Genomic DNA, 10,476 nt, shown 5'->3' on the forward strand with positions numbered 1-10,476 from the left:
GCACAAATCGAAGCCAAATAGCTTGAGTAGTAGCTTCAGCTGCACTGATGTACTCAGCTTCTGCAGTAGACAGTGCAACACAGTTCTGTTTCACTGAGGCCCAAGAAAATACCCCACTTCCAAAACTAAAAGCATACCCTGATGTGCTCTTGCAATCACCAACTGATCCTCCCCAATCACTGTCACAGTAGCCAATTAGAAATGAACTTTTGCCTTTCACATATTCAAGACCATAGTCCAGAGTTCCTTTGATGTATCTCAAAACTCTTTTTGCTGTTCCATAGTGTCTATTTGTAGGACAGTGCATGAATCTAGCTAGCAAACTTGAGGCATACATAATGTCAGGTCTTGTAGCAGTTAAGTACAGCAAGCTACCAACAATGCTTCTGTATTGTTCTTCATTTGCAGCTCCACTCCCATCATCCTTAGCTAGTTTCTCAGTGGCAACAAGAGGTGTTGTCACAGATTTGCACTCAGTCAAACCAAACTTGCTCAACAAGGTGCTAGCATATTTCTTTTGATGTAGAAATATACTAGACTCAGTCTGAACAACTCCCATGCCAAGGAAATGATGAAGTAAGCCCAAATCAGTCATCTCATACTTAGCCATCATGTCTTCTTTGAATTCAGCCAACAATGCTTGACTGCTCCCTGTGTACACTATGTCATCTACATAGATAGACACAATTAGAATCTCCTTATCTCCCCTCACTTTGGTATACAAGGTTGCTTCACTTAAGCTTTTCACAAAACCACATTGAGTGAAGTAGTTGTCATCTTTCCATACCAAGCCCTTGGGGCTTGCTTCAGACCATAAAGAGCTTTATGCAGACGATAAACCTTGTCTTCTTTGCCTTTAATTACAAAACCTTCAGGCTGATTGACATAAACTTCCTCTTGCAACACACCATTAAGGAAAGCAGATTTCACATCAAGCTGGAACAATTTCCAACCCTTTTTAGCTGCTAGAGCAATAAGTGTTCTAATGGTGTCCAATCTGGCTACAGGTGCATAAGTCTCATTATAATCCAGTCCAGGCTTCTGAGCATACCCCTTAGCCACTAATCTTGCTTTATTCTTTTGCACAGAGCCATCCAAATTCAGCTTTGTCTTGTACACCCACTTAACTCCAATCACTGGTTTTTCAGTTGGTCTATCTACCAATTCCCATGTTTCATTCTTTTCAATCATCTGCAGTTCATCTTCCATAGCCTTAAGCCAAGATTCATCCTGAGCAGCATCAGCATATTTTTCTGGTTCCATGATACACAAGTTACACTGAGCTAGAACATCATCTAGCCTTCTCCATTTTAGGGGGTGTGATCATAAGCTTGTGTTCTTCTTTCTTCACTGCTTATAACACCTGGAGTTGATGCAGTGTTCTCTTGCATATCCGAAGTCTGAGGTGTACCAATAGAGTTATCATTTGAACTGTCAGATTTCAAATCCAAATCTATTTGGTCTTCAATTGAGTATGATGTCATATCTGAACCATCTTTGTCTGTCCAATGCCAAGCATTTTCTTCATCAAATGTGACATCCCTTGACAGTAGAAGCTTGTTAGAAATAGGATCAAAAACTCTATATCCTTTTTCACAAGTTGCATATCCCACAAACACTCCCTTTGTACTCTTAGGTTCCAGCTTGTGTCTCAATTCAGTTGGCACATGAACATAACACAGAGAACCAAACACTTTCAAGTGTGCAATTCCAGGCTTCCTTCCACTATATGCTTCGAATGGAGTAATGTTGTTGAGAGCTTTGGTAGGACATCTGTTCAGCAAATAGACAGCTGTATGCACAGCTTCTGTCCATAGGAAATAAGGCATTCCCTTCTCATGTAACATTGATTTTGCCATCTCAATGACAGTTCTATTCTTCCTCTCAACTACTCCATTCTGCTGAGGAGTATAGGCCATTGTAAGCTGCCTTTGAATGCCATTAGCTTCACAGAACTCCAAAAAATCAGTAGACAGAAACTCTCCACCCCTGTCACTTCTTATGCACTGCACCTTGTGTCCAGTTTGTAATTCAGTCATGGACTTGAACTTCTTGAAACAATAGAAGGCTTCTGACTTGTTTCTCAAGAAGTATACCCAAATCATTCTTGTGAAATCATCTATAATCAGCATGAAATATCTGTTCCTTGCAACAGACTCATTTCTCATGGGACCACAGAGATCCACATGTACTAGCTCTAGTACTTTGCTTGCTCTTTGAGCTTGATCTTTTGGAAAAACATTTCTGTGCTGTTTTCCAAATTGGCACCCTTCACACACACCACTTTGTTCTTCCAATTGTGGTAAACCATGTACCATTTCTTTATCCCTTAGCTGCTTCAATCCTCCAAAATTCAGATGACCAAGTCTCTTGTGCCAAATCCATGGGGATTGAAGAAAACTAGTCTTCATTAGTAACTGTTTTTCAGCCATAAAAGAGACAGGATAGCATCTGTTACTCTTCATTTCCACCTTTGTGATGAGATAATCCATGGATGGGCTATCAAATACCCTGCACATTCCTTCTCCAAACACCAGACAGTACCCATGTTCATCCATCTGCCCAACACTTAGCAGATTTTCTTTCAATCCTGGCAGGTACATTACTTCTCTGATGTATTTCCTGCCCTTTGCTGTATCAATACATAGTGAACCAATACCAGCTACACTCACTAGTGCACCAGTTGGCATTTGTACTCTCCCAGCTACATTAGTTCTCACATCAGCCAGTAATTCTAAATTTCCTGTCATATGATTGCTGCAGCCACTATCAATATACCATTCATTGGCTTTGATCTCAGTGGTTGAGCAATTTGCATAAAACAGGTTTCCTGTTACCTCCATTTGATTTACACAATTAGCCTTCTGCACATTTTTGCTCACTGTATAGTCTCTAGCAAGATGTCCAAATCTGTCACAGTTATAGCATTTTGGTTTTCCCTTATACCTGCACTCACCAAAGTGATGCTTTGAACACACCTTGCATTGAGGCTTTGTGTTTTCCTGATTTGAGAACTGAGTTGAAGTGTGGTTCTGTGCAGAATAATTATTCTGCTGTGACTTGTCTTTTGCCTCCCATGACTTCCCTTTAGAATTCCAGCTTTTCTGTGACTTAGATGAACCAGATTGAGAAGTGTTTTTATTCTGACCCTTTGCATTCACAGTGAATGAGGCAAATGCCTTCTCAGCTGTATCAACACTATGCATTTCAAGCCTTTGCTCCTGACTCTTCAAAATTGCAATTACTTCCTGCAAATCCACAGTTTCTAGTGTCTTTGTGTTTTCAATCACAATGCATATAGGGTCATACTTCTTACTTAGACTAATTAACACCTTCTGAACCTGCCTCTCGTTTGACAGAACTTCACCAAATGTTTTCATTTGGTTAATCAATTCAGTTAGTCTAGTAAGATATTCAGATAAGGTTTCACTATCACGCATCCTAGTGTATTCAAATTCACGTCTAAGATTTTGAAGCTTTACCGATCTAACATGCTCTCCACCATGATATTCTGAATATAGCAGATTCCAAGCCATCTTTGCAGAGTCAGCATTTGCAATTCTGGGAAAAATCTGATCAGAAACAGCATTTTGAATGATACCTAAAGCCTTCGCATCCTTCATGAGAATAGCAGCTGTTTTCTCATCAATCTCTTCTTCTGAACCATCCTCAGATTCATTCTTCGTTTGTGAATCTGGGATTGAAACACCCTTCTCTACTAAACCCCATAAACCATAAGATCTGAATATGGTTACCATCTTAATCCTCCAAAATTCATAGTTCTCACCTGAGAACATGGGGATTCTAGACTCTGAGCTTCCAGATCCAGCCATTATGTATTTTAGAATCACTTTGATCAAACTCAGTCAGCTTCGTGAGCTTGGAGTGAGCACACCTTGATCAAAATTCTTCACAGAACAACGCCCAGCTTTTGAATGATGCAACCTGGCTCTGAGGCCATGTTAGAGTTTTACAATCTGAGAGTTAGATTTGGAGAGAAGAGAGAATGAAAGAGAGAGAGGCTGAAGAAATCCAATACTGCTCTGCTATACGTGTAGCAGAGAGAACATTCTCATTAGCTCAGTGAAGGGTACAACAAACACACTCTTGGTGTGTGAAGGATATAACCGTTAGCACAGTACCAGCTGGATGCAAAACATCAAAGCAATCTCAGCCATTCACTATCAAACCAATCAATCTATGACACCTGGACTAAAAAAGAAGAAATACAAACTAAGCAGAAAAACAGACTTCAATAAGACTAAGCAATAAAGAGAGTAGGACAATGACTATAACAGAGCCAGATGGCATTTTGAAATGAGGCCCAATGTGACGGTCCATGCTTAAAGCTTGCAGGACTATCGTGCTGGAGTGGACTCCTAATGGGGCACTTAAGAATATGCTTGTTGACCATAATGGCAAAATTCATATAATTGTCTTGAAATCTTTGACCTGTTGTATTGTGCTAGGTCTCCATGGTTTTGCAATGGAACCATCTGATCTGATGTCTCCTTCACTTTTTTGTGCTGCACGGTTTAGGAATCTGTATGCAAAGAGGGGACATCAAGTTTGTATTTCTTAGTCGAAAATTGAATCGATCTCTCAACTCATATTTCTACGTGATCTCTATATTATACGACATTGACTAGTTTTTTTTTTAAAAAAATATTTTTTATAAAAAGGAAATTGTTGTCTCGCACCAAACTAAGAATCTAAGATGGCTAAGATTCACTCTCTGACAACATAAGCATTTATCCGACAACAAGAGTTTGGTAAGATAGCATAACTTTTCGATACAAGTAATTAACCTTGTAAAGTTTGTACCTGAAACTGGTGCTAAGTGTTCCGGTCACCATGCCTTGTTTCACTCCATCATGTCCATCATAATATAATCCTTGCTTTCGGAGGAGAGCTGGAGTTTCCTTTTTCGAAAAGCGGCAACAACAACACGAGCTAAAGCAACAAATGGACTTCCTTGTGGCTTATCAATGTTAATTATGTTGGTAAGGACACATAGGTCAAACCCCCATCTACAATGTTATTGGCTTATCAATGTAGACAATAACTGTTAGGGCTACAGCTGTAGTAGAGTATTAGAGTAAAGAAGTACCAGTTGAAGAAACTCGCTTGATACTTAGGCTTGTCAAACTGGTTTGCTCCCATTGTTGCTAGGGTATAGCGGGTACCGCCCAAGCCAATAGAAGCTAGAGCTTTACCAGTATACAATACTACATCTTGTAATATTGAAGTGGGTTGGCATAACTCTGATCCCACAACACAAGGTTGAGGCCTCAACGAATTCAGCATCGCGGTTAATGCTAAGACAATTATGCCCTACAAAATATTTGAATCCAAGATTATGCAGGAAGTTTAACAAGTTAAAAGGTTATGTTGATATCTGATATGTTATATTGTTAGATAATTCATCTCTACTTGTCCCTCAATTTAAGGCCCTAAATTAAGCATTTCCACCCAAGTACTTAGCTAGCAATTGCCAAATAAAAGTGAATAGCAACTAAAATCAAGTACATATCAAAAGTTTTATTCATGTGTTCACATAAATCAGCAGCAAAAGAATAGGAACAGATGGAACAAGCATGTAATAAGAGATTGACTATTTTATTACCAGCAAGGAAATGCAGGAGGAAATTGAGATAACGGAGAATGAGCCAAAGAGAGAGTCAGCTACGATTGCTCCGATGATTGGGAAAAAACTTGAAGAACCGTTAACCACATTTGCAATCTGAGCAGCATCAATGCTCTTTACATTGAATTCTTCAGTCAGAAATACAATCAAATTTGAGAGCCATCCTCCGGCTGTAAGTGTCAGGCCTACCAAAGCCCCTGCGCAATATAGAAGTTCATAATCATAACTCGGATACTATGTTCTACAATCACTACACTAGTGCGAGTTAGCAAACTAATAAAATGAAAGAGATGGAGAGAAAGAGAGAGACCGGTAATGAATGGGAAAGTGATCCAACCACCGCGCCTGCGACCGGAATGCGATGATGATGCATGGGCTTCATCATTGTGGGAAAGGGACTCATCCATGTTGAAGGGTAAACTATTTTAGCTAGCTCAAAGTTGTTGATATGCTTACAACTTGTAGGGCATGTTTACGTATCAGTAATGGAGAAAGTAAAGAATCAAAGAATTTAGGAATTAGAGAACTACTGAATCGGTATGTGGAGAATCATTCCCATTAAGCTGTTTACTAAACATATTGAATTAGCAAAGGAATTGTCAAACAAAGTGGGTAGAATATTTTCATATTATATTTCATTCTCCAAAAGGACGTATTTATAATACAAGAGTACAAACCCTAGTAGGGTTATACTAGGAAACTAAGATAAAATCCTAATTACATAATATCTATACAAAAGGAAATAAATAGAATCATAATATATTAGGAAGTAAATCTCCTAATTGCACTAGGATCTCGCTAACACTCCCCCTCAAGTTGGAGCAAAGATGTCGCACATGCCCAACTTGTCAAGCGAGTTGAGGAAGTTACTGGTAGAAACGGCTTTTGTAAGGACATCGGCTAACTGATACTCAAAACTGATGAACGGGAAGGAAACAATCTTCGCATCCAACTTCTCTTTAATGAAATTTCGATCAACCTCCACATGCTTTGTATGGTCATGTTGTACCGAGTTATGTGCAATTGCAATTGCAGCCATATTGTCACAATATAAATCCATAGGTTTCTTAGGTCCAAAGCTAAGATCTCTCAATAATCTCCTCAACCACAGTAACTCACATACGCCATGGCCCATCCCACGATACTCAGCCTCAGCACTAGCTCGAGACACCACCTTTTGTTTCTTGCTCATCCAAATAACAAGATTACCACCAACAAACGTAAAATACCCAGACATAAAACGCCTATCAGTAGCTGAACCTGCCCAATCAGGATCTGTGTATCCTTCCACATCTATATGACCATACTTGAAAAATATTAACCCCTTGCCAGGAGTTACTTTGAGATATCTCAAAATACACGTCACAACTCCCATATGGTCTTCACTAGGCGAGTGCATAAACTGACCCACTGCACTCACTGCATATGTAATGTCAGGATTTATATGAGCTAAATAAATTAATTTCCCCACAAGCCGTTGATAGCGCTCCTTATCAGTAGGAATTTGATCAGGATATAACCCCAACTTGTGATTCTGTTCACTAGGAGTATCAATTGGTTTACAATCCAACATTCCAGTTTCTGCAAGTAAATCCAAAATATACTTCCTTTGATACAAGAAAATACCATGCTTAGATCTGGCAACTTCAATCCTTAGAAATTACTTCAAGTCACCTAATGATTTCATCTCAAACTCATACGCCAGATATTTTTGGAGACTCTGTATTTCTGTCTGATCATCTCCAGTTACAATCATATAATCAACATAAATTATTAAAGCTGTCAATTTACCTTTGCAGCGCTTCAGAAACAAAGTATGATCCGAATTACTTTGCATATACCCAAATTTCTTCATAGATGCAGCAAATCTTCCATAGCACGCTCTTGGAGATTGCTTCAATCCATACAAGGACTTCCGCAGTCTATATACAACACCCTCCTTAGAGGTCACATGAATACCAGGAGGAAGATCCATGTAAATCTCTTCCTGGAGGTCACCATGTAGAAATGCATTTTTGACATCAAACTGCAATAAGGGCCAATCGTGGTTAGCAGTAAGGGATAAAAGCACACGCATAGTATTGAGCTTTGCCACTGAAGCAAATGTCTCCAGATAATCCACTCCATATGTTTGAGCATACTCCTTGGCTACCAATCTAGCCTTGTAATGATCAATGGAACCATCAGCCTTATGCTTCAAAGTAAACACCCATCTGCATTCAACTTCTTTCTTCCCTTGTGGCAAAGGAACTAGATCCCACGTCTTATTCTTGTTTAAGGCATCCATTTCCACATTCATGGCATCCGTCCATTTGGGGTCAGATAGAGCATCCTACAACTTAGTTGGAAAACATACACTAGATAATTGACACAAATATGATGCATATGACTTAGATAAACGATGATTTGTGACATAATGGCTAATGGGATATTTCGATTTGGCATGTATATCAGGAGAATATTGTACTTTGGGTTTTCCACGAGTAGTTCGTGGGGGTAATTGATAAGTAGACACAGACATATCTGGAGAAATTAACTCACTTGACTCAGTATCACGATTAGACTGGGGCAACGGCAGGGCAGAGGGGGGTATTGTATCAAACTCGTCTTCGCAGGAAACACATGGAATAGCATCAATTGACCCAGGCGGCCAATCGCACCCATCTGGGCGACCGGTCGTTTCCAGCTAGAGTGTATCCGGATTAGCGTCAAGCGACCGGTCCCTATCATCTAGGTGACCGATCATTTCCAGGCAGAGTGTATTATTGTCAGGCATCAGGTCATGCGACCGGTCGTGCACATCTGGGCGACTGGTAATTTCTAGGCAGAGTGCTTCCTCTTCTGCTCCACACCTGTGCAACCGGTCGCTATCTACTAGGAGACCGATCGTTTTCTCTCCGAGATCATAATTTGTATCATCCTCACCCACATCTCTAAGTTCCAGATCCTGCAATCCGATACTCTACAATTTACTCCCCTTCTCCCCTTGAATTGGAGAGGAGGGAGGAACATAATATGGTACCTCTTCATGAAAAGTCACATCCAAAGTAATATTCACCTTCTGAGTATGAGGATGATAGCATTTATAACCCTTCTGAGTAGTAGAATAACCAATGAAGACACAGCGGAGAGCGCATGGATCCAGTTTACTCCGTTGATGAGAGTAGACATGAACGTAGGTAACACACCCAAACACCTTCGGAGGCAACTTAGAGACAGAGACCGGAGAAGTATGGGCACACAATATATCGAGCGGAGTCTTGAAATCAAGAACCCGACTAGGAGTACAGTTAATCAGATATGTTGCGGCCAAAACACCATGGCCCCAAAGATGATGGGGAATAGACATGTCCAATAGAAGGGAGCGGGCAACTTCAAGTAAGTGACGATTCTTGCGTTCAGACACACCATTCTGCTAAGGAGTGAATGGAGTAGTAGTTTGGTGGATAATGCCTTGGTTACGAAAAAATGGGTCAAGGGATTATTCACATATTCACCTCCTTTATCAGTCGAAACACTTTGACTCGGTCATGAAACTGAGTAGACAGCATGGCACAAAATTCAGGAAGAATAGAAGCAACATCATGTTTATTCTTCATCAAATACACCCATGTTAGGCAAGTGCAGTGATCAATAAAAGTAACAAACCAACGGAAACCATTAGAAGTCACACGAGCAGGTCCCCATACATCCGGATGTACTAAATCAAAAGGTTTTGCAGCTTTACTGTCACTCAAAGGAAACACAGTGCGATGGCTCTTGGCCAAAATACATGTCTCACACTTAAAACTAGACTCATCACAAGAGCGGAATAAAGATGGAAACAGATGCTTAAGGTAGCCAAATGACTGGTGTCCCAAGCGACGATGTCATAACCAAATTTGTTGTTTGTCTTTGACATTGTAACTTTGAACAGTATGAATGACACGATCACGAACTGGTGCAGAAGGCAATGTCAAATAATATAACCCCCTATCCGTTTACCATGCCCAATCGTCTAGCAAGTCTTGAGATCCTGAAAAGAGCAATGTGTAGGATAGAAAGTAGCAGAAGCAATAAGTGTATCAACTAATCGGCCAACAGACAACAAGTTACAATGGATATTGGGAACGAGTAACGCACGAGACAATGACAAAGTAGGAGTGAGAGAGATTGTGCCCTCGCCAGTAATTGGAGAGGGCAAGCCATTAGCACTAGTTATGTATGGGTCATAGGTGTTACTAGACAACTCATAAAAAAATGTAGCATCATAAGTCATATGATCAGAAGCACCAGTATCAATTATCCAAGTATTGAAGCTAGTACCTGGAATACAGTCTGAACCATATAAATTTCCAGAAGAAACAGCAACAGCATCAACAAAGGAATTATCACCCATGATTGCAGCAGAAATTCAACAGCTCACGGCAGAGTGTACAATGGAACACAATAGAGGCACAAATACAGCAGATGCACGAAGACAGGCAAGAACACAGTAGAGGTATGAACACAGCAGAGTGCATAGTGGAACACAGCAAAGACGTAAATACGGCAGATGCACGAAGACAGGAATGGCACGAACACGACAACACAAGTCACAAACCCAGAGGGGGGCACATACGGAACGGGTAGAGAAAAAATATGGGGCTAGAATACGGGTGGGCACAACACATAGGTCACTAGAAAAGTTTTCTCTGATACCATGTCAAACAAAATGGGTAGAATATTTTCAGATTATATTTCATTCTCCAAAAGGAGGTATTTATAATACAAGAGTACAAACCCTAGTAGGGTTATAGTAGGAAACTAAGATAAAGTCCTAATTACATAATATCTATACAAAAGGAAAT

The 10,476-nt window shown here is 40.1% G+C and overlaps 1 pseudogene; it reads right to left on the reverse strand.

Moving 5' to 3' along the window:
* Window positions 1-4,233: 4,233 nt before the first annotated feature.
* LOC117613280 lies at window positions 4,234-6,054 on the reverse strand (annotated as a pseudogene).
* Between the last annotated feature and the right edge of the window lie 4,422 nt (window positions 6,055-10,476).

This window comes from Prunus dulcis, unplaced genomic scaffold (genome assembly GCF_902201215.1).
Source record: "Prunus dulcis unplaced genomic scaffold, ALMONDv2, whole genome shotgun sequence".
NCBI lineage: Eukaryota > Viridiplantae > Streptophyta > Magnoliopsida > Rosales > Rosaceae > Prunus > Prunus dulcis.